Source organism: Mytilus californianus, unplaced genomic scaffold (assembly GCF_021869535.1).
Source record: "Mytilus californianus isolate M0D057914Y unplaced genomic scaffold, xbMytCali1.0.p SCAF_14, whole genome shotgun sequence".
Lineage (NCBI taxonomy): Eukaryota > Metazoa > Mollusca > Bivalvia > Mytilida > Mytilidae > Mytilus > Mytilus californianus.
Genome location: NW_026262626.1, coordinates 34,790,020 through 34,817,699, shown reverse-complemented (window position 1 = coordinate 34,817,699; position 27,680 = coordinate 34,790,020). Strand labels below are relative to the sequence as shown.

The window sequence follows — 27,680 nt, the reverse complement described above, 5'->3', positions numbered from 1 at the left end:
AATTGACAATGAGGGTCGGTTGAAAACAAAACTTTACGACAAAAGAGATGATTTCAGCTTCCCAATTGTGAACTTTCCATTTCTATGTAGCAACATTCCAGCAGCGCCTGCATACTGAGTATATATCTCCCAATTGATACGATATTCCCGGGCTTGTATTTCCTATCATAATTTCCTTGATAGAGGATTGATGCTCACATAGAAGCTATTAAACCAAGAGTTCCAAATGGTGAAGTTGAAATCATCCCTTCGTAAATTTTACGGACGCCATCACGAGTTGGTTGACCGTTATGTCGTTACTACAATACCCTTCCCTTTTCACGAATGTGACCTACCGAATTAGACTATTAACCGGATTTGTAATAACATAAGCAACACGACGGGTGCCACATGTGGAGCAGGATCTGCTTACCCTTCCGGAGCACCTGAGATCATCCCCAGTTTTTTGTGGGGTTCGTGTTGCTTAGTCTTTAGTTTTCTATGTTGTGTCATCTGTACTATTATTTGTCTGTTTGTCTTTTTTTTTTTTTTTTTTTTGGCCATGGTGTTGTCAGTTTATTTTCGATCTATGAGTTTGATTGTCCCTCTGGTATCTTTCGACCCTCTTTTATGCTGTCTTATTGGCTTTGTTTTACTGCTTTTCTGTCTTATTGACGTCGTTTGACTGTGATTTGTCTTAATGACATTGTTTGACCCTGCTGCTGTCCTTTTGGCTTTGTTTGACCGTTATTTTGTATTATTGACTTTTTTGGCTGTGATGCTGTCTCATTGGCTTTGTTTGACAGTGATGCTGTTTTATTGACTTTTTTTTACTGTGATTTTGTATTATTGACTTTTTTGGCTGTGATGATGTCTCATTGACTTTGTTTGACTGTTATTTGTCTTAATGACATTGTTTGAATGTGATGCTTTTTTATTGGCTTTATTTGGCTATGATTCTGTCATATTGCCTTTGTTTGACTGTGATTCTGTATGGATGTGATGCTGTTTCATTGACTTTTTATTAATGTGATTTTGTCTTATTGACTTTGTGTGACTGTGATGGTGTTTCACTGTCGTTGTTTGGCTGTGCCTTATTGACAAGAACCACTATCTCCTTTTATTAGTATATTTAGCTTTTCTTTTCTGTCTTCTTATACATTAATCGGTTATAAAAGAGAGGCGAAAGATACCAAAGGGACATTCAAACTCATAAGTCGAAAATAAACTGACAACGCCATGGCTAAAAAAGAAAAATACCAACAGATAAACAATAGTACACAAAACTCAACATAGAAAACTAAAGACTGAGCAATACGAACCCCTCCAAAAACTGGGGGTGATCTCAGGTGCTCCGGAAGGGTAAGCAGATCCTGCTCCACATGTGGCACCCGTCGTGTTGCTCATGTTTGTACAAACCCGGTAATAAGTCTAATTCGGTAGGTTACATTCGTGGAAAAGGGGACGGGATTGTAGTTACGACATTTGGAACATATCCGCTATAATCTGTGAAACGGATATTCAATAACGGTCAACCAACTCGTCATGGCGTCCGTAAAATTTACGAAGGGACGATTTCAACTTCACCATTTGGAACTCTTGGTTTAATAGCATCTATGTGAGCAGTAACTCTCTATCAAGGAAATCTTGTTAGGAAATACAAGCTCTGGAATATCGTATCAACTGGGAGATATATACTCCGTATGCAGGCGCTGTTGGAATGTTGCTACATAGATATGGAAAGTTCACAATCGGGAAGCTGAAATCATCTCTTTTGTCGTAAAGTTTTGTTTTCAACCGACCCTCATTGTCAATTTTTAGATGTAAGTCAAGATATGAGGCAGACTTAACTGTATCTGTTGTATCCTTTATCTCAACTTCGATGGGATAGATGCGTTCAACATAGTCACCAAATTTTGAATTATTTAGTGAGAGAATATCATCTATATATCGTAAAGTAAAGTTAAAGGATACTGCTAACTTCTTTTCTTTCTTCCTAAGAAGTTCCTCTATGAAGTCAGCCTCATATGAATAAAGGAACAAGTCGGCAAGAAGAGGGGAACAGTTGGTTCCCATTGGAATGCCGATTGTTTGTTGTCAATCAAGAAATCAAGCATCTTGATAATGTCAGTTTCAGAGAATTTTTTGTTTGAATCAGAGTGATTTTTTTCAAAGTAGATTTATCCCTCCCTAAGACAATATACTTGTATCTACGTTGGCCATTATTTTTTATGAAATAAAGCAGGACAAATCAACAAATAAGAAAACAATAATGGCTTATATTTTCAATCACTAGGTTACAGGAATATTTTACCACTACTTCTATCTAACATTTTCTGCAAGGTTCATCTTGTCATAACTCTTTGGACCAAAAAGGGCTTCAGGTTTCCTTCGATCAAAAGTTCCAAAAAATTGTGATAGTATAACAATGTGTTTTTTTTTTAATTTGCTACCTTGCATTTTATGTGACTTAATCAAACATAGTAGTGTCGCTTTTATCAGTTTTGGTAATGCTTCGTCTTATTAAGTCAGGAAATAGGAACATACGCTTTCAACTATTAGTGACACTCCAGGCAATAGGAAAGTTGCTTGCAAATTGATCAACGTGTAAATGAAATACAATCTATATATTTTTTTTTTATCTATCTTTAAAGTTGACCACCATCAGCGAATGGTAGATATTCATTCATATTTTAACACTGTGTTGTCGTGATATTGGATGAGTTTGAACAATAAATTAAGCAAAGGCTCTATTTAATATTCAATAATTTTATTCCAATTAAAGAGGTAGTCTAATTCCGAACCCTTATTATACAATATGGGCATTGGTATTTTATCAAAACTGTATTATTTATTGCATGGATAGATTGGAACAACCAACAGATATGATGCTTTAGCAAGTGCACATGATGGGGGAGCCATTGCATCGGCACATTTTGGACCAAACTTTCCCGGATGGCATCGGGAATACCTCAAACTGTAAGTAAATGAATATATAAAATACTTAACTTTGAATTCCTCATTTGCATAGCTGGTAGCAATAGAAATGTACGGACATAATTTAAGCTCGCATAGTAAAAAAGGTCGAGGTGAGCAATTACCATCTGTTTGCTTCGCTATCCATCTTTTTCCTCCGTTAATTTGTTTAAATATCTGTTGTTATATGTTTTTTTCTATTAAAACTTAGCGACAATCCTTCCGCGTGTCTTGCGAAATTTTAATCCTGCATTCAGCCAACTATTGTACAATTACCAGGTATTCAAATACTGTCTTGCTACATTTTTACTAGTACGTATACATATACGTCATAGTTCATTTCACTGTTCTCATCGTGGTCTGCGTTTTAACCATGTCTATTGGCAATAAAAATCTGTTGGACATCAGTATTTATATTTTTGAATTTTGTCTTACATATTGGCATAAGGGCTTCAAATTTCTTACATCAAGTGCAAAACAGAAAAAAATGCCATACTAGCCTTATTTTGAGATCTTGTCATTACTATTAAAAAATGAGCAACAACTTTACCAAAAAAGATATTTTGCTACAAAATTTATTTTAGAAAGATGCTAATGTGTGTAAAATATCTTTAGATATAGACTACATTTTGAAAAAAACTACTTGGTTTATTCATCGACAATAACCTAAATTGAAATGAGCAAATAGATAAAATGTCATGTACAATATCAAGTAGAATCGACTTATTACAAAAGATACGAAAGTACTTACCTACGCATATACGTATTATTTATTTTATTGCTTATGTTCTGCCATTGTTTGATTATTGTTGCAATATATGGGGTAGTTGCAATGAAAATTGAATAAATAAACTTATTAGAGAAATCTGCTAGAGTTATAGTAGAAGCTGACATAATGACATTCTCCACTTTGTTGTTTAATAGTTTAAAATGGTTGAATGTGGAAAAACGAATTCAATATCAAAAGGCAATATTTGTATTTAAATCATTAAAGGATATGGTTCCTAACTATTTACGAGAAAACTTTCATTAAACTGACAATCAAAATTATAATTTACGTTTAGCTGATGAAAAACTATTGAAACTTCCGAAGCTAAACAATTTTTTCTAAGAAAACATTTATATATTCTGGATCTCAATATGGAACAGTTTACCAAAATGAAATAAAGATGAGTAATACACCTGTATCTTTTAAAGCAAAATGTTACAATTTTTTTCATGAAGAAGGCAAATTAATATGTTTTTTTCATTAATATCTATATAAAATTGTATATTGTGTATATATCATTATAATATTGTATCTACTTTATGTATATGTTATTATTATTTTGAGGACTCTCAGAAAGATTAGTTTTCACTAATGGGATCATCCTCTTGAAAGAAAGATTATTCATATATTTATTTCGGGGCTGTTACTCATACATATTTTGATAAACAAAAAACTATGCCTGAAATGGCCATTTCAGGTCAATTAAGTAAATATCGACATGTTTATGACGTCACCAGTAACCTTTCAGCACTAAAGTGTCAAAATAGACGATTTTCAAATGACCAATATGCATTTTATTGGATTCATAAAGGCTTCCTGTGGACTCTAGCTTGTTCATAATCAATATTACTAGTCGGTCTTTTTTGTAGAAGATTAACTTGTTTTCAGACATTGATCCATGTTATCTTCCCGTTTGAAGACAATGACATTAATTAACCGTTGTGAGACAATTGAATTCGTGCTAAGTGCTAATTCTCATCTTTTTCAGATTTGAAGCTGCTCTACAGGAAATTGATAATCAAGTGACCTTGCCATTTTTTGATAGTAGATTGGATTATAACTTGTTTGACCCAAGGGAATCAAATTTTTGGGGCGAAAATTTCATGGGTGATCACCAAGGTGTGGTATCAAGAGGGCCATTTAAACTTTGGCGTCAGCGTAATGGTGCATTTTTAGAAAGAAATGGTGGAGCATCTGGTTCAATGATTTCACCAAGTGGGATAAGAAATGTGCTATCCAAAAGAAGAAATATCGATATTTTGGCACCTTGGGCAAATGAAAGACTTGGTCTTGAAAACTACCATAATGCGTACGTATGAGAAAACTTACACAATTTCATCTCAAAACTAAAGATTTTTAAATCAAATAAGATGGCAATTTTCAAAATAAAGGAATAAATGCGTTTTGTTTCAGAACAACACACAGCAGAATGTTCATGTAATTTTTGGAACGGGGACTCAAATACTGGAAGTTTTTAAAATTATCAACAACAAAAGCCTTTTCATGAAGAAACTTCCATATTATCAGTAGTCACAAATTACATTGATTTACAGAGAATCAAAAATAAATTAAATAATATCTTTTTGAGCCAATGTGTCGATCCTTTTTATCCAAGAATGCCAGAAAGGAATGTCCCAGTGATTTTTAAATTCTCAGTTTTATGATAATGTCCTTTGTTTTTAGAGAGTCGTATTTTTGCCAGATGATTATAAATGAGATATATATTTTAATGAAACAGAATTTCGCAAATGTAGTGTATACAAGGACACCTGGTAGATAAAAGCTGACTTTTTATTGTCAACTGATAAAGTAAATGCTGATCATTTCTTATGTTGAAAGTCAGAGGAGGATCAAGGGTGTGTCACTGGACGCACGTGACACACCTTGATGTTGGCAAAATGGTGCACCATAGAGTGTGAGGTTGTGCACGATGTTGTTACTAGTGAGCGTACACGACGTTCCCTATAATTAGAGGATTTTGACGTTGTTCCAAAGAACGTTTCGAGCGTTCAAGCTTATATTCAATAAGCTTAATAAATTGACTGTAATGAATTCGTAACCTAATTTCGGTTTGTCGAAAACATGCATAGTTTTTTTCTAATGAAACTTAAAGTGGTCCCACATATTTTTTTGATTGAATATTCATTTACAGAAATTGTCAGTCTTCCAGTTCCATAATTGAACATTTTCCTTTTTCCAAAAGCATATTTGTTTTTAATATAAATTAGATATTGAATTGATTTTGCAATCAAAAGTATTGATTAATTTACCAATTAGTCTATTACTTGTAATCAACAAGAGAGCATGACCAACCAAACATCATTCTTAGAATTATCTGCACGATGGAATGTAACCAGTTGCAAATGTAAACGTACAAAAAGGCAGCTGGGCTTACTGAGAATGTTTTATGAGTATCAATGGGTTAGAAAACTAGCTTGATTAGCACTGATGTATACGGAAACCGGTTAGTGTCAGGGAGTAGTTTCATTTTAAGTCGTTATAAAGACTTAGCTAACTCGTTATCACGACTAATCTTACTCGTTATAACGACTTAGTTACTCGTTATAACGACTAAGCTAACTCGTTATCATGACTTAGTTAATCGTTAAAACGACTTAGCTAACTCGTTTTAACGACTTAGCTAACTCGTTATAACGACTGATATAACTCGTTATAACGAGTAAGCTAAGTCGAGCATTTGATATTCTGGGGAAAAGAATTGTTATAATGTTCTGGCCTTATAGCAAGAACTGAAAATGAATAACCTTGCCCAAAGTAGAATGCAAATGAATATTTTACCAAACTTAATGCAGGCTAGAATAATGTGTATTGCTAATCACGGTGCTTAAAGCTGTGTTGAATAATTACATTAAATTTAGATATAATAATTGCATGATTACAATGATTCTTAATAATAATAATAGCAAAACATAAATTTGTAAATTACCAAAATAAATATAAAGCAACTTTATTCTAATCAGCAGTCAAATCTAACTGGTGCCTTTATATATATATATTAAGTCCAGTGACCAAGTTCCATAAAACTGACGATATGGACCTATCCCAACTGCCACTTCTATCTATAATTGTGATAAAGTGTCACTATACTTCGATTTTAAAAACTACCAATCAACCATGAAACTTGTAATAACCCTTGTCTTTTTAAAAATAGTTAGACAAGATAACGGTTTAAAAAAGCTCAAGAGCCAGAGAAATTTAGATTTATCAGTAAATGCCTTTAAATTTGGCACCTGGCTCTTACAGTTCTACATTATCTAAAAACTGCTTGTGCTCTTTTATGAATTTAGAACATTTAAGTAAAAAATGTATTTCATCTTCAATGTCATATTTGCAATTGTACATCTTCCAACTTCTATTTCTAATTAATGAGCACTTAGAATCTATAAATCTATAAATGTGTACACAAGCAAAAAAAATCAAGGTCAAGATATAAAGAAGGAGATGGGGGTAATAAAGTGAAAGGAAAAAAGTTCACATAACGAAATATTTTCAGGATGTCATTTATCACGACTAAGCTAATTAAGTCGCTAAAACGAGATAGCTAATTCGTTATAAAAAGTTACTAAGTCGTTATAACGAGTAACTAAGTCGTTATAACAAGTAACTCAGTCGGTATAACGAGTTATTAAGCCGTCATAACGACTTAGAATAAAACTACCCTGACCCTTACCGGCTTCCGTAGATATACGTGCATTATGATTCAAACTCGATGAGATCGTTGACACTTCCACTGACAGACATCCAAGAAAAATGAAATCGGAATCAATGTCATATATCATGTTTAACCATTTGCTTTACAAAATACCTTTATGACCAATATTAAACATTTTGAAAGTTCGTATTGGTTTCTGGATCAGCCGGTGAAAGTTGTGAGTGAACTATTTTCAAGTTTGATTGCTGTATTCTGTTTGCCAATGACTCAATTTTGTTAGTCTTAGGTCTATTCTATTATTACTTCAGAACGTTGTCGTGCGTGATTGTTTGGATGATTTTGTTTTTGGACACCTCAGGAAATAAGATCGAATAAAAAAAAACATTTTTTTACAATTTTAATGGGATATTGTTCCGAGATGAAAATCATTTAAAGATGCTTAATTTTTTAGTATATATAGGTAGATTAAATCGGCTCTGCTTAATGTATTCTCTTCTTTTCAAGACTCGGTTTTAGATTTATTCCTAAACACACTGTTTATTGACATTTATCTATGGTTAAAGACAGTGTTTTGACCTCTAGAAGTTTTTGGGTTGTTGTTTAATTTCCGTCTCATTGACGTTCACCTTGCATCTCATTTTGAACTTAACTCATGTTTATATTTGTTTCGGATCTAAAATTTCGCAAAACTTAATTTTTCAAAAATCAGTTAGAGGTAAAAAGTGATTCACAATTTGAAAATTGCGTTATTGTTTCATATAAAAGCACTTTTTAAAATATGTTTTTAAATTAATTCTTATCCGATTCGACTGAAATAAGAAAATAACAGTTAACGAAAAAATCTGCATTTTCTTGCAATGGTTTTAAAATATTTATTTGATATATATACAAGTGTGGACACAGATGAATGTGGATAGTATGTTTGGATGTTTGACAGTGTTTTATATGACAAAAGGAGTTCTATGTTTTTCCTATATGGTGTTTTTAACTGTGTTGCACAATGACAACCAACCTGAGCATGAGGAGTGTTGTTTATTTAATATTTAAATTTTATGTTCAAGACGGGCATGGAAGAGACACTAATTGCATTAATAACCAAATGATTATGATAGAATATTTTCCACATCTTTGATTTTGGATACATTTTGTAGCTAGGAGAGCAACACATAATAGGTTCACTTTTTCATGTGATTTTTTTTCAAATGGGAGATGATATCTGAGAACATGACATCAGGAGGCTGTAATTCAGTGGTTGTCTTTTGTCTATGTGTTACATAATATTTGTTTTTCGTTTATTTTGTGTACATAAATAACATAAATGACTATGCGTTATGGGCTTTGCTCATTGTTGAAGGCTGTACAGTGACCAGTAGTTGTTAATTTCTGTGTCATTTTGGTCTGTTGTGGAGAATTGTCTCATTGGCAATCATACCACATCTTTTTTATATGTATTTGCTCACTATTTGTATGGTTCTATTTATATTACTTTGTGGTGGATTGTCAGTATCATTAGTAAAATATTTTGTTAAAATGTCAAAATTGTTTCTCAGATTAGAAGACATTTATTGGTTTTTAGTAATGACAATGCCTGACAAGATGCTTGGGGCTAGATGAGCTAGAAAGTAAACTTCTGTGTTGTTTTTTTATCAATTCTTTGATAACATCTCCTCCAAAGCTGGCCGAAGCAAAAAAAAGTTTTGACCAATATGAAAGTGATATCAACAAAAAAATCTTTGTGAGCATGATTCAAAGACTCATAACTGCTCCAAAAGTAATCTGATAGAATTTCAAGCATGTCAAATGGGTATTATAAAAATCTACTTAATATGTCTAAATATCAAAAAAGTTATAGTATTCAATATGAAGAAGGTATTGCAAAATTATTCTCTTTTCAATTTTTTTTGTTATATGGATACAAATATAAGTGATACCAATACAGAATTTTAGTTGTGGTATGAAAGTGTAGTAATAAACATTTACTGTAACAATGTTAATTCACACAAATTCAGAAATAAACAAATGAATGAAAAATGTTGAACATGTACAATGAAATATAGTTTTAGAAATCAATTAGGCCAGATAGGCCTTATAAATTTGGGTCTTTTTTTTAACATACTGAATGACCATTTACACTCAGGACCGAGTCATCAGTAGGCAGTACAGATGTATTAAAACAACCTAGCATCATATTGCTAGTAGCGAGTGTAGCATTGTCGGGTAAATTTGTTCTTTTTTTTAAATTTGGTTAATGACAAAAAATGTTTGGTTCAAATCATAATAAAATGCTTTTATCTCCTTATTACTTACATTGTACATAGAATGGATACTACCCTGACAAATCCTTGTACATGAGAGTTGTCTGTCAAATCTTTATTTCACAAAGAATGAATTGCATAACAATGAACTGAGCTCAAAGCAAAGCACTTTAATAATACACTCAGACAAAGAGCTCAATCCAGTGATATACTTTGTACTACAGGTCCTTCATGAACATCCTATCCACCAAAACCATATCTCACAAACATGCCATACTACATGGTTGGATCAGAAGTCCTGAAAAAGACATGTAGGATGAATTTTATTATCGTATTTTAATTATATAAACACAGGTTAAAAGTTATATACTCCAATGGCAGTCTTTCCTGCTAAAATGTCATGTGTAGAATGTGATATACCATTTTTGGGTCTATATGGGTACTGTCCTTTATATTTATTAGGTCATTTTGACACAGCAAAATATATAGAAAATGTTAACTTTGATCTGGAAATTGAGTTCTTTTTCGCAAAATAAACCCACTAAAACTAAACTTTGAATGCAAAAGACCCCTAAATGGCTAACAGATATTGCTATAAAAAATAAAGAATAGTCCATGATGATTCTTGTTATTAAAGAGTTCATGAAATGTTCACCGATTCTGTCAGTTGAATGGACTAGAATGAGATAAGTTATATAAACATAAAGGTTTTTTCAACAGTTGTGGTGTAAATTAAATCAGTTTTATTTTATGGTTGACATATTTAAGTATATATGTAGATCATTGGCTTTTCAACACACTGATATTTTACAATATCGATTATCTATTTATTGTTATATTGTTGGTATTTTTCACCTTCCTAAAACAGTTTTAACGCAACATGAACGCAAGCTTGATAGATCTTGATAGGGTGTCCTCACATATTTTGACGTTGCTGAAAAATTTTGGTTGACATATGTATTCTCGTCTCATCGTTTTTCATGCTATTAAGAATGCATACTGTCGTCACAATTTCCATTGAAAATGCATGCATAGTACAAATTCATATGACGTACGAAAACATATGATCTGACCATATACATGTACATGTATGTATAGGTTATCAGCTTTTCTACACATATTAGCCAGTAAGCCGCAATGAACCTATTATGCAGCTAATGAGCTAAAATGAATCAAATTGTGTCCTCAGTGGGGGATATTTTAAGGGATCTATATGAAGAAAACCTGATCATCTGTTTATCGTTCTGTTACTGGCTTTTTCACCTTCCTAACTTGGCCTAAGACAGTTTTCACAGACGAAAGCAAGCTTGATAACTACTCCTCACACACATGTATAGATTACATGAGTCATGAATATCGTAAAATGTTAGCCAGTGAGCAGGCCCGCAATGAACCTTTTTAGCGAGTGAGACCAGCTAATGAGCTAAAATGAATCAAATTGTGTACTCAGTCACAGTTGGTGATATTTTAAGGTATCTACACAAAGAAAACCTGCTTATATAAATCTCAGTGGCGGATCCACAACTTTTCATAAAAGGGGGGTGGCCGCTGACTGACCTAACGGTTGCCCACTCCCGTCATGCTTCCCCAGTGGCGGATCCGGAGGGAGGGTTCCAAAGGTTGGAACCCCCCTTTTTTGGACGATCAATGCATTTGAATAGGGACACATAGTTGGAACACACGCCCCCCCCCCCTTTTTGTCCGGAGATGGGAACCCCCCTTTTATAAAATGGCTTGATCCGCCCCTCCTTCCCTATAAAATCAACCAAATTTTACCCACCCCCTGGATCCGTCTATGTAACTGTTTATCGTTCTGCGTAATACTGGCTTTTTCACCTCCCTTACTTGCCCCTAGACAGTTGCTTATCTGTTTATCGTTCTGTCACTGGCTTTTTTTAGACTAGAGACTTCATGTGTACAAACCTGACGTCAAACTCTATAAAAGAAGAGACAAATAATTTCACATTAAATCCTGTAACATTACATCTAAAGATAATTATAATCCAAAGTAAATTATATTACGATGTCAATGGACTAAATTCCCGCGCAAATGTCATCACTGGGATAGACCAAAACGAATTTTAGGTTTATGTATCATTCACATTCCGATCAATTTACTCAGTTAAATAAGATATATGTGTTAACTATTTTGATATTGGTTTTGAATTTAGTTAATCTATCAGAAAAAAGGATTTATTTCTCGCAGACAGCCCTCAATACTATACACCATCTCGACACTGAAGCTAAAAAAAACCTAAAACATAATAGTATATGGAATCGTCCAAACGGATTACCTAATATTGATATAGATGAAATATGTAGATTCAGAATTGTGTACACAGAAATAAGATCAGAAATAAAGCCCTATACTCAGGTGAAAACAATAACACAACTGTATAAAATCATTGTTCATTAAATTTGCTTGCATAAGAACCATGAAGTTAAAATTTATAACGATTACGTTTATCCTGTCAACTCCTTTTCTTCATTGCATCAAGGCTTCCGTTGCTTTACATCGAGCAACAATTCAACCAATCGGGGAATGTTAAGTTGGGACATACCTATATTTTTGGAAGCGTGATCTTTACATCGAGGCTTGCGTTGCTTTACACCGAGGCCACAGTAGTTCGACCAATCGGGGAATGTTTATTTGGGGCATGTGACCTATTGAACTGCAGGTTTTATAATATTTTAATCGAACTTGTAGAAAAATGAAATGTTGTTAGTACATACAAAACAGAAAATGATGAATACTTTTAGTAAAAGATAATTTGGATCCGGGTTCTGTGTATTCACATCATTTGTACAACTCTCCTTACTGATGCCATTTTTTGGAATTTCTGTGACCTAAATGGTTCGCGAAAAATTAATATTTTATTATATAGTATAGTAACTAGTAGATAGGTACTGATTTATATAGCATGAGTAGGGACCAATTTTCAATATTTGTACTTAAATAAAGTTTTCTCAGCAAAAATGCTACGTCATAAAAATAATTTAACCATAAAAAACTGCAAACATTTATGAGTTTAACAGTAAAAATTTCATTAAATCGGACCTAAATTTGGTATTTAAAATCATAAAAAAAGATTGTTATATGAAATATACCGATATAGCGTAATGTTCTAGCTGTGAAACACTTTTGACCTCAGACTGTTATTTATAACTTCTCACCTTCATTAAACACTTATAGAGCAAAAGACTACATTGAATGACATAAAACAAGACTTACCATTCAAATTGTTTGGTAAAGTTGAAAAGTTTATTGACATATACTATATTATAACTTTTTATAACATGTTCTTTCTTTAACAGTGTACACGTTTGGGTTGGTGGTACAATGCTTGGAGTAAATACAGCTCCATCAGACCCAGTATTCTATCTGCATCACTGCTTTATAGACTATGTTTGGGAGGAGTTCCGACAAAAACAAACTGTAGATCCTGAGAGTGACTATCCATTTGATCAGAGTGCTTCGCCATCTCACGCACCAAACAGAATCATGGATAATCTACAAACTCGGAAGAAGAATATTGACAGGTATAGTAATGATTACACAGATCAATATTACAGGTATGTAATTCTCAAAAATAGTAACAAATATAAAAACTGTGAGCAGTGATAACAAATTGATGCTCGTGTTCTCCCATTTGTATAGCAAAGTCCTTGTTTTGCTGGGTAACACCCCAATTTGTTGGATCAAAATGTCACTAAAAATAGGATGGAGATGCACAATAACACTATGATAGAAAGATAACGAAACAATTTCATTGTTTTAGGAGAACGTATTGATACATGATGTCTAATAGGCCAAAGTCCAAGTTTTGCTATTTGAAAACTAAAATGACATTAGAATAGAAAAAATAAATGGTTTGCTCTCAATATCATAAAATTCTAAATATCCAGAGGTTTTTTTCATTGAAATCTAATCTCTTATGTAGCAAGTTTTATGGATACACATGTTGACGGACGAACGAATGATAGAACGAAGTGACGATCACTATATACCACTGCTTCAGTATACGATATCAATGATAAGGTTACTTGTTCTGTATGCTTTAACACGGCATCCTAAACACGGCATCCTTTCAGTGAATAAAAGCTATAAGGCTTAATTCAATGTTGGAGACCACCCTTGATTATGAATCGTTCTCAAATCATATTTATACTTTTGTAATAGGAGGGGTTCGCTTGGATAAGGTTTGTAAGGTTCTTATGATACGGCCTCAGTGTACAATGAAATTTAAGCTTTAAGCCCAGTGATAGCTCAACTCACTAAAGTCAAAACGGTATGCTGTTGATAACTCGTATTCTATACATATACTCGATCTGTACTTTTAAGGTGTACTCTATTAAGACTATTCTTTTATTGACAAAATACAAGAAGGCAAGCAAATTCAACAAGTGTAAAGTAGTATAAAAAAATATGAAATAGTATCAAAATTAAATAGGGAATATAATTTAGCTATGTAAACTATTATCAAAAACAGAGAGGTATCAGGGAGCAATTTGGACATATATATTTACTCTAAATAAAATTGGATCAATCTACTATTTGAGCTTAACCAAGAGACCAGGTTTACTTACAATAAGAGTGGAAGCTTCACCTTTTCAGACAGTCTCTAGACAACTTTGAACATAATCCCGATAATTGCAATATATCTTTGTAAAAGTTTATGAAATATGGTATGATATGAAATTTGGAAGTACAACAGTTTATATAATAAAAGATAATAACTTACTAAATAAAGGCAACAGTAGTATACCGCTGTTCAATAGTCATAATTCGATTAAGGAAAAAAAATAAAATCCGGGTAACAAACTAAAACCGAGGGAAACACATCAACTATAAGAGGAAAACAACGGAACAACAGAAACACTAAACTACAACAAAAGCAAACGCCAATATACATAGAAACGGACTGTATGAAAACAACTGCCATATTCCGGACTTGGTACAGGACATTTTAAAAAAAAATGGTGGGTTGAACCTGGTTTTATGGATAGCCAAACATCCCGCTTATATGGCAATATGGCAATGTTAAAAATACCGCTAAAATGACAACACTACGTGACTTAAAGATTTCAAATATAAACGATTTTATTATAAATTAAATGCGAAAGATAAAACTTAATATATGGTAAAGTAATTAGCATAAAGGTAATTAAACATTTGTCAGAGAACACAATATTTAAATATCATTGTTTAGACAGATGTACTTTCACGGTACTACAATCTGTCGATACCTATATTTTGGCATTGCAAAAGTTGATGTTTTTCTCTGACTGTTAATGACGTCTTTACACTTAATCTATTTGATGTCGGATGTGTACTGATTGACATTCTATTCTTAGATATATGATTTTTTTATTATTTGTTATTGGCCTTGAACTAGCTGTCAATAACTGCGAGTACTCTCAGATCTGTACTTAGTGTCTTTGTTGTTGTTAGGGATGAGGAATGTATAAATACCCTGCCACGTCCGGTCTGTGTTTTTGTTTGATGTTTTTCTAATTTGTTTCGATCTGATGAGATAAAGCGATCTGAAACTAAAAAAAAGTTAGATATGTTTTATATACTTGAATGGCTTAGTTTGACTATAAAACAAGTGTACGTGCACTTTCTTGTATAAGAAAATCCTTTATCTTATCAAAATCTTCATAAATGTACTACTATAAAATTATTGTCTTCCCGTACACTAATTCGCCGATATTTTCCCGTATGCAGTGACCTTAACTACGAGACCTCTCGTTAACACTTCGGCCACCGTACAGTGCAAGTGCGAGGGAAAATCCGTGATGAAAGAATGTAAACAAACGTGGACCTGAAGGTAAAAGTAATAACTGATTCTTAAGAACAAATTAAATACACAAAATCGTATAACAACTGTTAAGGACAAGTTTAATTAACAAATGGGAACGCACGGAAACTATAAAAAAAAATATAATGGCTCTAATAATTCACTTATTTTTCACGTGTTCAACGTGCTTTGTATTGATTGTTTATCAATGTCACGATCCGGTAAACGTCAGCAACAAACTCGAAAGTTAATTGCTTGCGATCAACAATCCCTGAATGAAATATTATTTGTCGATCATACATTATAGATTCGTAATAAATGTAAAAAACGTGCATACAGGACTTAGTTTAGTATATATGGATGCATTGGTTCAATCATTTCGATAACATTATAATTACAAGAACTCGTTTCATATATGACTTTAAGTCTTTTTCAACTGAATTTTATAGTTTGTTCTTATGTTGTGCTGTTACACCAGGTCCCAGGTTAGGGGAGGGTTGAGCTCTCACAAACATGTTTAACCCCGCCACATTCTTTATGTGCATGTCCCAAGTCAGGAGCCTGTAGTTCAGTGGTTGTCATTGGTTCATGTCAGTCATATTTGTTTTTCGTAAATTGTTTTATTATGAATTACGCTATAAGTTTGCTCAGTTGGATTGTTTCGTATTTTTCATTTCGGGGCCTTTTATAGCGGACTGAATGGTATGATGTTTTCTCATTCTTGAAGGCCGTACGGTTGCCTATAATTGCTTATATCCACATCATTTGAACTTTGGTGGATAGTTGTTTCATTGGCAATCATACCACATCTCCTTATTTTCATATAACTCCATTTTCCTACACTTTTTATCATATATTAACTCAAAACTGTTTGAGGCTTTTATATCTTAAAAATTTGTTTGCCTAAGCTGATCATTTTGGATTTAAGTCGTAAACACATGCTTTTATATTACTACAATTACCTGATCATTATTTGTCAACTTAGTCAAAATATGTGAAACAGCTTTCGAAGATGTGATAATATGGTTCTGTGTTTCCATATGCTTTACTTATATAAAACTTGCACGTATGTATGGCGACAGTTGGCAAGCGAAACATGTGCACGTTTTGTTAGAATAGTAAAACATTGCTTGGAATATGGAATATTACGATTGATTTTTAGCTTCGGACAACTTCCCTTATATCTCTAAAAATATTTACGGAAAAACTAACATAAGAGTATTTTTTGTCGCAAAACAATTGCAGTGGCGAAGCTTCCATTTAGCAATTAGACAACTGCCTCACTATATTTTGTACCAAATAAAAATCTAAGGAGGGGGAAGATAAAGAAAGATTAAATATACAACGACCAAGGAGATACAAATATATTGCTTGATGAAGGAACAAATAATATCAAGTTAAAATAACACTCTGGTTCAAACAAGAAATTCTGGTTAACATCCCAATGGAACCAAACGTTTTCCTTTTGTTTCTTTATTCATAATAGGCATAATAACCGCGATTGAGTTTGCCATAATTCTCCTTCTCTCCTGTGCTGGCCGTCTCATATCATTTACACATTTACAATTTAATGTCTCTCATTCTCGGTTCCTTTCCTATATGGGTAGCAGTTTGGTTCCCGATATGAATAATTTTTCACTTTATCTTTCTTAACTAATACCTCTGGATGAGGTCTATAATGGCTATAGGCCACATGCCTTTTACATGAACGAATATTTCGAAACGTCTATTCACAAATTTCACACTTATATTGATATAAACTCTACGTGTATTTTTGTCCAGTGAGTGACGTATGCGTTTAAATTAGAGCAGACGAAGTTACATCCATCGCCATTACATATTGAATTATTGGGGTTCCATACAGGCCTAAGGCTGTTATTGACGAATTCACCGTATTCCTCAGCCGGTACATTTATTTCAAACTCATCTATGACTGACAAAGAGAGAAATCATAAAAACTATGACAAAATAATCATACACTAGAAAATATAAAAAAAACATATATATTCAAGAAAGGCGAGGGATACCAAAGGGACATTCAAACTCATAAGTCGAAAATAAACTGACAATGCTATGGCTAAAAAGAAAAAGACAAACAAACAACAGTTCACAAAACATAACACAACATAGAAAACCAAAGACTAAGCAACACGAACTCCACCAAAAACTGGAGGTGATCTCAGGTACTCCGGAAGGGTAAGCAGATCCTGCTCCACATGTGGTACACGTCGTATTGCACATTTTAGTACACACCCAGTGATCAGACTAATTCGGTATGTCACATTCCGGGAAAAGGGGACGGGATTGTAGTGACGACAATTGGAACATACCCGTTGTCATCTGTGATGGTGATGGTGTCCGTAAAATTTACGAAGGGACGATTTCAAATTCACCACTTGGAACTCTTGGTTTAATTTTTTTCCTTGTGAGCAGCAACTCTCTTTCAAGGAAATCATGATAGGACATACAAACCTTGAAATGTCGAATCAACTGGGAGATATATACTCCGTATGCAGGTGCTGCTTGAATGTTGCTACATAGAAATGGGAAGTACACAATTGGGAAAATGAAATCATCTTTCTGTCATAAAGTTTTGTTTTCAACCGACCATCATTGTCAATTTCTAGATGCAAGGCAAGATATGAGGCCGATTTACTGTATCTGTTGTATCCTTTATCTCAAGTTCGATGGGATAGATGCGTTCTACATAGTCACCAAATTTTGAATTATTAAGTGAGAGAACATCATCTATATAGCGGAAAGTGAGGTCAAAGGATATTGCTAACTTCTTTTCTTTCTTCCTAAGAAGTTCCTGTATGAAGTCTGCCTCATATGAATAAAGGCACACAGTTGGTTTCCATGGGAATATATATGTACATTAGTAAATTCGTTTCTGTTACGTTAATTGAACAGAGGCAACTAAGCTATATTTAAACAAATGCATACTAGTATGTACAGAAGCACATATATATATGTTTCTTTATTCATAAAAGGCAGACAAGGGCTTCTCAAGAAGAATGAAAACAAGCAACAATGTAGCAATATTCTTTAACTTTAACGTTTCCTTTGATAGAATTAATGTTCTCTGATTGAATAAATCAAAAGTTCTGTGAAATTGTTATCGCATTCAAGATCTTGAAATAAAGGATGCCATAAATTTAGTAAGTTCTTCTTAAGATTTGACTTACATCTAAATATTGGCAATGAGAATCGGTTCGGAACTAAATGTTACAACAGCCTAGCATGCTTGCATATAGAGTACATATCTCCAAATTGGTATGATATACCAGATCTTGCATGTCTTATCATGGTTTTATTGATATATAGTTGCTTCATATAAATAAGCTGTTGAACCAAGAGTTCGTAATGGTAATTTGAAGTTATCATGCACTTCAACTGTTGAAAGTTGTACTGACGCCTATCACAGTTAGCCAAGATTATGTTATAATTTGCGTAGCCAGAACCCCCCTTTCCTGGTTTATACAACGTTTTACCGGTTTATTGCCATGTTAACAAGATGGTTGTCACGAGTAGAACAGGGAATGTTTACCCTTCCGTAGCACATGAATGCTTATTTTTTTGTAATGTTTTGTGAAATTTTGTTTGTCTGTTCGTCTGTGTACCTTAGGGTATGTTGTTGTCTGGTTTCTTCGACTTAGGGTTTTTGATGTCATTTTGGTATCTCTTCCTCCTCTTCTTTTTTTACATGTATTTCCCGTTTTTCCTATTGCGTAACTTAGTTAACAGCTATTGCATATCCTTATCTAAAGAAAGAACAAGTACGTTCCTTTGTTAACGCACAATTCATACAGATTTGTGTAGGTGGCATGTTACAGGGCAATATTTCTGTCCCTATTCAACATAGACTATTTCAATATTGACATGTAATCCAAATTTCCTGCCCATCATTTTGCAAGACCTACTTACTGGATGCAGTGTTGTTTTGTTATCGTCCTTGATATGCACTAAATATTTGCAACTTGAAAAAGTACGTCCAGGTTTGTTTCATACAAAAAGAATGGCCAATGTAGATACAAGTATCTTGTCTTAGGGAGGGATAAATCGTACTTGTAAAAAATACCTATGATTCAAATAAAAACTTTTCTGAAACTGACATTATCAATATGCTTGATTTCTTGATTGACAATATATTTGTTTTGGACAACGTGTTTTTCAACAAACGATTGGCATTCCCATGGGAACCAACTGTGTTCCTCTTCTTGTCGACTTGTTCCTTTATTCATATAAGGCTGACTTCATACAGAAGCTTCTTAGGAATAATGAAAAGAAGCTAGTATTATCCTTTAACTTCATTTTTCGCTATATAGATTGATTGATTGTTGGTTGCTTAACGTCCAGTGGCAAATTTTTTATGCATATTCAGGACGAGAACAAATTAACAATAAATACATTAGGTAGGCCGTCCGGGATGGAGGTCGGGGAAATTTGGGCTGTCACAGGAAAGTGAGGGTATGTTGGATAGGAACAGAAATTTAGCCTTTCAACTGGTCACCTACGGACCACCCAAAGAATTGTTGCAAGGGTTCTTAACGTGCAAAGAGAGTGGAAGGCTCTTTACACGAGGCATCGTATTTAACGTCCCCATTCTGACCGGACGTGGCTGCGAACAGCCAAACAGACGCCCCACTTTGGCGAAGGTTTTACTGCCGGTCGGAGGAAGACCAATGATGACCATGTTTCTATTCCATAGTCATTCTTGGGTGTCCGCTATATAGATCATTTCCTCTCACTAAATAATTCAAAGTTTAGTAACTATGTTGAACGCATCTATTTTTTATTGTCTAATGTTGTATCTTAGGAGAAGACGATCTAAGTTGGACTAACTTGTGTCTAATCCTTTTTGTGAGTTTTTTTGCAAATAAAATAGGTTTAAACTAAACGCATCTATCCCATCGAACTTGAAATAAAGGATACAACAGATACAGTTAAGTCTGCCTCATATCTTGACTTACATATTGAAATTGACAATGAGGATCGTTTGAGAACAAAACTTTACGACAAAAGAATTCAGCTTCCCAATTGTAAACTTTCAACTTCTATGTAGCAACATTCCAGCAGCAGTAGTTAAGTCGATATCATTCCTTCGAAAATTTTACGGACGCCATCACGAGTTGGTTGACTGTCATGGAATATCTGTTTCGCAGATGACGACGGATATATTCCAATCGTCGTAACAATAATCCCGTCCTCCTTTTCCCGAATGTGACCTACCGAATTATTCTTATCACCTGGTTTGTACTTACATGAGCAACACGATGGGTGCCAGGGAGCAGGATATGCTTACCCTTTTGGAGCAACTGAGATCATAACCGGTTTTTGGTTGAATTTGTGTTTTGCTCAGTCTTTAGTTTTCTATGTTGTGTTTTAAACTGTGGTTTGTGTTTTGGTCTTTTTCTTTTTTGCCATGACGTGTCAATTTTTTTTTTTCGACTGATGAGTTTGAATGTGCATTTGGTATCTTTCGCCTCTCTTTGATGGTAAGAAAACACCAATAAATCAATGAATCAAACAATCAATCATTCGGTATATAATACGCATTTTTGGGGTATCTGTAAATGCTTTACACAAAATCTTCTGCCATACGGGTTGTTTTTAACCACTAAACCATAATCCGCATTGCAGTCACTAGACTCCTACGCCACAAATTGTTTGCCTCACTAGAAGTAAGGAATTATCTTCGCCACTGAATTGTTTCATTGTATGTTTTTTTTTTTTATTAGATATGCAAAAAGCCCAACAACATGTAGTCAATGTAGAAACCAATAACCCTATCTTAGATGTGGAGACTGGTTCAGAGGACTCTGTTCTGCTACAAACAGAAGAAGGATGGCAAGACCAAGATCGAAAATGAGAAACAAAAATCTAGGAATAAAAAAGCAATTTTCAACTACAATTACAGACAAAAGAAAGATACCAACACGTAAAAGGAGGTCAACAGGTGATTGGTTTGCGTACGAAACTTTCCTAGAGAAAAAAAAAGTCAGTAAAATTGGACGAACAAAAAGACCGATAAATTCCAGGAGATACAATAAGAAAAAGCAAACATCTCAAATAACCGACATGGACTCTTCCATGCAAAATTCCTTTTTACTTGATGGCGAGCCCGATATTAAGCGTTGGGTATTTATACCAGTTAAAATTGTTCATAGACGTCCGTCTGGCTTACTCTTTGGCACAAAAGTGATAAAGAATAAAAATATTGTAGATGCTGTTGATGTATATTCATATAACAAATATATTAATTATACAGATGAAGAGCAGCAAGCAGCATATTCTCATAGTTTTAAGTCCGGGTCAGGGGAAAACAAAGTATATGTTCAGGTCGACGGTATGTCATACAATGGAAAGTATGTAGATTACACGATAGTTGATTTCAGACTCCCTGTTTCAGAATCTGTTGCCTTCGTTGCTGTTAAAAATCCAAAACTTAATTCTAGCATTTCATTCATATCTGCTTACGACTCACATGGTCGGATTTGTCGCCCATATTGTCATTCGTACTGGTCAAATTCAAACCAGTATACAAAATGTTCCGGGGTGGTAAACCTGACTGAAGAAAAACCTAAACTGTATGGTGAAGATGTCGGTGAGGTAACACAACTACTATATAAGTCTGGAAAAGGGAAGGCTTTTACCAGACGTGATGAAAATATATTTCTCAGTTTCTACTGCGACTTCCATGAAATTCCATGGGGAAAATGTTAATTAGTTCTTTTGTGATGAACGCATAGTTAACATTGCAAATATGTGTTTATAATTACTTTCTTTTGGCACTTGATTAAAAGTTATGAAAAACCAAACACATTCAAAATTTTCTTTTAAAAAGTGTACAACACCAAAAGTAATTAACAAATATGATGAAAATAAAGTCAACAAGTATTTCGGATAACACAAATCCTTCATAAGGTGTCAGACCAACAATTCACCCACTTCCATTTAGAACATGTGTAAAAGTAGCCCTTCTCTGACAAAAAATAATGCCTTTATTGTCCTAACAAACAAATTTGCAGAAATGAAACTTTTGGTGAAAGAGAAATATATGTATACCATTTTCTGCCAAAATTTACTTGTCCATGATTTTGCATTATTATCTGAGGATTAATGTGCTATATAGTATACTTTTTAAGATTTCAGAAAACCAGTGGTTATTTTTAGTAGCAGTTAACTTCTAAACGGTGGTATTTCACTGCAAGACTTTAAACATTGGTTGAAAATTGGAACATAGAAAGGTGATACATGTACAATTCAGAATTTCCTGGTTTATGAAGTTAAACTTGAGGTAAAATATTTAGAAAGCTGTTAAAATTGAAAAAAAATGTTTGATTATACAGGGGTTTTGAATTGGTGGTCTGACACCATAAAACACGAGACTAATCGTTAGAAATCCTAAACTTCAAACAAACAGAACAATGATTTTTTTTCACAGAGAGTCCTACATATTTGATATCAATATGATGAATATCTTAACCAAGACAATAATTTAATATGATGCAATCTATGGAATATATGTAGAAGATATGAAATAAAAAAATATACCAAACCTCATTTTTTTTCTCAGTGTCATTGCCTAAACATGCAAATAAAGTCTTGACATTCATTTCATGTAATGCCAATGATTTAAAATAAAATGAAAATAATAATTTATAAACTGTATGCGTCCGAAGCGCTTTCCTTGATTTGCCTTAATCAGAAACGCGATTGAAATCCAAGGATGTAAAATTTCCGACACACGTGAAGAGCAGCAAGTTTCTTATCAAAATCTTTCCAAAGGCATTTGCTCTCCCTTGGACAGACCTGTTTTGTGGTTAATAATAGTGATTAACAGCCTTTTGAGATCTGCCTTAGAATGACCATAAGATCTCAAATGATGGCAACCGAGGAAAAGGTATGGTTAACAGTCGTCATAGGAAGATTTTGGTTAGGAAGTACACCACTAATTCATGGCCCAATGTCTTTCTGTGTTAAATTCCTCGATTTCAAGCAGGCACAGCTCTTTTGTTTTAAGTTCAAATAAAGTGACAATCATTGCATGTCAAAGCAACACATTATGGTGTCTTGTATTGAAAAAACCAACATGCCTCTAATTTCATATAAGACAGAACTGGTTCCCGGAACTTCGTATGTACCAAAATAGGTACTTCAGATCTGACAAACAGGCAAAATGTACCCTCCTTTTAAAATTTCATGCAATTTTTTTTATTATTCAAAATCATAAATCAAAAAATGTTCTTCAGTGATCACCAGTCATTTAGCTTTTATTTGATACCAAAATTACCAAAATATTCTACATATTTTGAAAGTTACAACCATGTGAGGAACTATTGTGTGTTAACTATGTACTACGTTCTGGTATGTGCTTTCTGACCGTGCCCGAATTAGTGGTGTTATACCGTTAGAGCGAAGAAGGCATACACCCCACCCCTTATTTAGATCGAAAAAAAGTAATTACAAAATCGTAATAAAAAAGCGATATTTTGCCAATTTGAACAATCACGCCTTCTTTCCTGAGTAGCTGTTGATGGTCTTTGTTAGCTGAATTGTTCCTGTATCGTTAAGAATCAAAGTTTAGGACCAAACTCACAAAAGACTCGACTTAATTTCATTTCATTGGTAAATTTAACGACACTGACGTTACCTTGAGGATTTTTTCCTTTAAATAATCAAAAATTATCTCATTATACTGCGGAAATTTATCCAAAGGAACATAGTGTAAATAAATCTAAAATTAACATCCTTTTCTTGTCAGTAATTCAGTGGTTGTCGTTTATTGTTTTGTCATTAATCAGGCCGTTGATTTAATTTGTTTCACATTTTGTGATGTCGGGGCTACTTATAGCTGATTTTACGCTATGGTTGTTGGTCATTGTTGAAGGTCGTACGGTGACCTATATTGCTTAACCCCGCTTCATTTTAACTTGGCTGGAAAGCTGTCTCATAGACAATTATATCACTTATCCTTATTTTACGTTTCGAGTTTTGAAAGTCATATTTGATATGATGAAAATAACAGAGCGTAACATTCTGTTTAAGATGGAAATATAAAAAGCTCTCGAAATATTAAACGATTAATGATAACGAGGCATGTCCCTCAGAGATAAAAGCTATGTTGAATTATAAAAGTCTTGTCAACTATTCACCAATTTTGTCTAGAAATTCGAATACGGAACAACTTTTCCATTAATGTAGTAATTAACCATTAAAAGTGTCTGCCACTAGGGGCGTGTTATTTTGTTCTTCGGTAGTGAGCCAGAAGAGGTCCATTTCTGTTTTTTTGCAATGGGAAGATCTTCTGGCTCTCTTCTCCCTCTTCCTTTTAAACAGGTAGTTTAGACGGCAGAGGCACATAACAAACATGGCGTCGCTTAGTCTAAATGACATTAATAAATCTATGAATGTAGATATAATAGAATGTGAGCTGTGTTATAAACGTTTTTATGGTATGGCAGCCCTAGTAGGACATCACTGTAGGGACAATAAGCTGGATAAATATAAGAACTACATGGATAATAACAGTGAGGGGACGACTATTTGATATTCTGGGGAGGGGGAGTGGGCAGGAGTATATTTTGTGGATTTATTATTCATTTTAATCTTCCGCTAATCATGCCTTTTTTTAGCTCTTACCTGGCCATCATATTCATTTTTAAAATCCTCTTGTCACCCACCCCAGCCCAAAAAAAAATATCAAATGGTTTACCCTTATTTAACATAAGTTTAAATTGATTGATTGTTGGTTGCTTATTTTTAACGTCCAGTGACAAATATTTCATGCTTAAAAGTCAGGTATATAATATGAAAATAAGGAGATGTAGTATGATTGCCAATGAGGCAACTATCCACCCAAGTTCAAATGAAGTGGATGTAAGCAATTATAGGCAACCGTAGTCGGCTATAAAAGGCCCCGACATGAAAAATGTGAAACAATTCAAACAAAAAAACTAACGGCCTAATTATATATAACAAAACAATTTACAAAAAATCAAATACGAGTCGACAGACAACCACTGAACTACAGGCTCCTGACTTAGGACAGACAAATAAAGAATATGGCAGGGTTAAACATGTTTGTGAGTGCTCAACCCTCCCCTAAGCTGGGACAGTGGTGTAACAGTACAACATAAGAACAAACTGTAAAAATCAGTTGCAATTAGATTAACCCAAAAGATCGGTACGAGACACAAAAAACAACTAATATTAAGACAATAGACACAAAGCACCGAAATAAGAGTATAGACAAGATGTCCTTTTTGAGCATATACCAGACAAACATTGACAAATTTTTGTACAGTTTAAGATTATTCCTGAAAATCAAATGGTCGGAGCATTAAGCCGGATTTGTTTACCAAAATTGAGTTAGGAAAGCATAAAGAAAAAATGTGACGAACACAACGATTTCTTCCAACTAATTTTCTTTGTTTTACACTTATTGTATAATTACATCAATGCCAAAACAGAGCACACTATTACAGTCATATCTACTGACTGAATTGACGTATCTTAATTTTTTAATCAATCATCGTTAACTTCATTTATGTCACCCAACACAAAAAAAAAATCTGCTATATTCGACGGCGAATTGAATTTTTGTTCTATTACTTCTTCTACAGAATATCTCCAGAAGAGGTCCAGATTCATTTTTTTGGACTCTTCACCAGAAGACATTCTGGAGATGTACACAAGAGACTAATAAAACACGCCCTAGCTTTCTTCGGTTTCTCTATTATTTTTCTAACCTGCACGATGGACAAGTCACTTTTCACAATGCATTTAGATGGTATATATATAAAAGATTTTATATGTATATATCATCTAAATGTATTACGAAAAGTGACTTGTCTACCATGGAGATTAAGATGAACTTTTTTGGAGTTATTTTATGATTTATGATATGTGGAGTAAGGGCATGACCCAAGGGGGCAAACCATTAGTTGCATCGAATAGTTCCTGGTCATGCTAAGCTATAACATACATAATTATATGTTATTCGGGATCTACACAGTGGATATTTGGTTATATTCCCTGTCAGTGTTTTATATCTCTTGAGCCGTTAGTCGGATATAGGGCAGTGTAAGGGAATATTAGTTACATGGTGTGCCAGTGACCTAATACGAAATATATGGGGTCAGTAAATTCCAAATGGACAACTATGTGTTTAGGGGGTTAGTAAATTTCATATGGGTTGAGAGCAAATAGAACACATATATATCGTTTTAGGTCATTAGCACACTGTGCAACCAATATTATCTTACCTCCTATACATTTCTAGGAATATCATAGGTCAAAAGCGACCGCGACCGCGTAATATGGAGTTAGTAGGCGTGGTTTTTTTAATACACGGTTGGTAGTGGTATTACGTCCCTTTATAAACAGCACGGCGTTGAGAAAAAATCTGAAACGTTTCACCCGGACAACAGACGAAGAAATTGGTGATGAACGATTGCAATAAATGCAGAAAACACATTAAAAGCTAACAAGTTGTTATTGTTAGCGTTTGTTTTTATATAGACCAATTGGTAAGATAAATTCGTTACACAGTGTTCCAGTGATATTTGAAGACTGGTCGATAGTTGTCTAATTGTCTATCATATAGCATCTCTTATGCTCATATAAAGGTCTGAGGTTAAATGCCCAGCCCCCTCCTCAGTATAAAGCTTTACTGTTTGGTTTTGATAAAGTGTATTCTTTCGTTTTCCTCTAGTATATGTTTGGAACACGTTTCGCTAGTTTCTTTGTATTATGTATCGAAATTTTAAATCCATGTAACCCATCGTGTTATTCGTTTTTCAGTGGTATTATTAATTTTGGTTATTTCCTGTATCAGAGTGAAATCTTAATATTGATAAATAAAAATCGTATTAAACAGAAAATGCATAACTAAGATACTTATGAATATAAAGTAAACAAGAATTATCATATTGCAACAGAATTTTATCACATCTCCTTATTTTATTTCAGACTTTTGTAATTCTTTTTATATTGTATTTCAATTATGCATATTTTATAAGAATTTTGAATGACATTCATTGAAAGTTCCAAATGAAAAATTACACGTTAAGCATAATTTTTTTAGGTTTACTGTTCATTTACAGTTTTGAAAATTGCCTTTTTGAAAGAGGGCGATGTTTTGTTTTCTGTATAACGTTGATTTTAGAAGTAAATGATCCGCAATTTTATTCGTTGACAGATGCAATGATTAATCTGCCACA

At 33.7% G+C, this 27,680-nt stretch overlaps 1 protein-coding gene across 1 annotated transcript in view; it reads left to right on the top strand.

The window, feature by feature from the left end:
* Positions 1-2,886: 2,886 nt before the first annotated feature.
* The window catches only part of LOC127724684 (uncharacterized), a 44,897-nt gene continuing 20,103 nt past the window's right edge, over positions 2,887-27,680 (top strand). The window contains exon 1 of the mRNA XM_052231733.1: positions 2,887-2,958. The gene's annotated coding sequence lies outside the window, so the exon portion shown is untranslated. The remainder of the gene's footprint in view (positions 2,959-27,680) is intronic.